Source organism: Lonchura striata, unplaced genomic scaffold, assembly GCF_046129695.1.
Source record: "Lonchura striata isolate bLonStr1 unplaced genomic scaffold, bLonStr1.mat Scaffold_167, whole genome shotgun sequence".
In the NCBI taxonomy this organism is placed as follows: Eukaryota; Metazoa; Chordata; class Aves; order Passeriformes; family Estrildidae; genus Lonchura; species Lonchura striata.
Genome location: NW_027461109.1, coordinates 106,210 through 108,674, shown reverse-complemented (window position 1 = coordinate 108,674; position 2,465 = coordinate 106,210).

The following is a 2,465-nucleotide window of genomic DNA, read 5'->3' as shown; positions in this document are numbered from 1 at the left end:
CTGCTGCCAGAGCTGAGGCTGGCTGGGTCTGGGGGCTGGGCCCCAGGCACTGCCATGGGGCTTGTGTGGCCCAAAGCAAGAACAGGACAGGCTGGGCATGGCCAGCAGAACCCAAGGCACTGGGTACCACGTTCCTGAGCAGGGACCAGCCAGCCCAATCCCGCCCCAGCCTGGCTGCAGGGAACCCACTGTGCCTGTGGGACCACATGCCTGTCCTTCTGCTGGCATCGCTCTTCATCCCAGGACCATGGCCTCCTCTTCATCTTCCTCATCAATGTCCATCTCCTGGGTGTACTCTTCCATTTCCACGTCCATCTCCTCATCCTCATCAACCTCCATCTCTTCCTCTCCAGTCTGTTCTCCATCCACCTCCATCTCCTCCTCCGTATCCATTATGGTGTCCACCTCCATCTCTTCCTCTCCTCTCTTTTCTCCCTCCACTTCCATCTTCTCCTCTCTATCAGTCTGTCTGTCCACCTCCATCTTGTCTTCTCTACCTGCAACAGCCTGTAGAGGTAGCAAAACCTCAGAGTGGGGTCCCTGTCCCACCCCATCCCCCCAGAACTCCAGCCCACACCCGGGCAGCTGGGGGGATCCACCTCCATGGAATGGCACCGTACCTTCCTCAGGACAAATGTGAGCATCCTGCAGGGATGGATGACACAATCCAGGCCTTAGGCAGCTTTTGAGACTGATAAGATGAGGTCTCAGGGGCAGGAACAAGAAGGGTGACAGGAGCAGCAGGAGCAGCGTGCAGCGTGTGCTGAGCCCAGGGCCAACGGCTGTGTTGTGCTGCTTGCTGGCTGCTGGCAGTTCCAGATGGGACATGGATTGTGACATGACCACTGAGCTAGAGAGCCTTTGGTTCCATGCTTAGCAACGTTCCCCCAGACCATGGTGCTCAGAGCCCTGTTCCCAAGGATGGAGCATCCACAGCCTGGGCCAGTGCCTCAGCACCCTCAGTGGAAGAGAGCAGCCTCCTCAGATCCAACTTCAATCAGCCTCCTGCAGCTGAAAGCCGTCCCCCCCTTGTCCTGTTGCCACAGGCCCTGTGGAACACCCTGTCCCAATCTTTCTTGTGGCACCCTTGCAGTCCTGCAGAGCTGCAGTGAGGCCTCCCCAGGGTCTCCTCTTTCCAGGCTGAGCATCCCCAGCCCCACGTGGAAAGCAGGCAGTGTGATCTGGGGGAGTCCAGGCTGGAGTCAAATGGCATCAGGAACTGAGAGACGGAAGCTTTAGGCCCAGGTTTGCCTCTCAATGTACAAAATTAATAAGAGTGGAGGGCAAGATGGTGGGACACTGCTTCTGCTCTAATTGGTGAATATAGTCTCTGTTTTTTTCTTTTTTTCTCTCATGCCGTTGCACTTTTGGCTGTTTGAAAGGAAGCTTGGCACAATATCCATTGTCTTTTCCATTTTTGAATCACCGAGCAGAGTCTGGTCAAGCTGATGTTGCAGAGCAAATCCTGCAAATGGACTGGTCATCCTGAGCCTGGAGAATGCAGTTAAACCCAGCCAAAAGTAATTTCTGGAAAGTCAAGCCTGGTGTACATTCTCTTGACTTTGGCTATGCCAACTTCACCTGAGTCTTATGAAAAAGCAAACAAAAGACTCAAACCAAAACAGACAAAACCTAGAAACAAACGTACCCATGCAAACCAATCAAACAAAGAGACTAAAAAAACCCCAAATAAAACCAAAGGGAATGAAGAGTTAGTATTAGTTTTGAGTTCATCACAGCAGGTAAATGGCTGCTTTCCACAGGATCACCATAAAAAGCCACAGATAACAGCTGCTCCAAAATACACCCAACAGGAGAACCATCAAAGTGATACATAGCAAGTCTGGGGGCAGCTCCCCATGAAGGTGAGGGATGAGCACACAGTGCTACAGCTCCAGCCTTCCCCACCCTGCAGGCTGCTCTTTGCTCCTGATGTAAGAGCCTTGCAGGACTGTGGCCCCTCTCGGTGCATTATAAATCATTCCCACAGCTGTCACTTGAGCCACTGGCATGTCCAGAGCGAGATGCAGGCACAATCCTACTGCCCGCTGAGCCTCTCTGGGAGATCCTGAGCATCTTCCTGCCCAGAGCCACAAAAGAGCTCAGGCTCTGACTGAACTGGGTTTTCAGGGGAGGTTTCCATATCCCTGCGAGATGTGCTCATCCTTCATCAGGCTGTGCCCAGCCTGGATCAGGGCAGGTTGGATGCCACATGGGCTCCATCCTTTGCCCTGCCATGTGATCCTCCATGCAGTGGGGATAAAAAGCCCAGCACTGGGGAACTCCAGGTGCTGCAGCAGTGATATTTTTGGGAGAAACACGGAGCTGTGCATGGCCAGCTTGAAGTCTGCACTGCTGTGAGCACCAGGCCTGCCATGCTGAGCCCAGGGCCACAACCAGTGCTCACCCGGGCTGGGACATTGAGTCCCAACATGGGATCCCATGGGACAGGGCACGCTGGGATT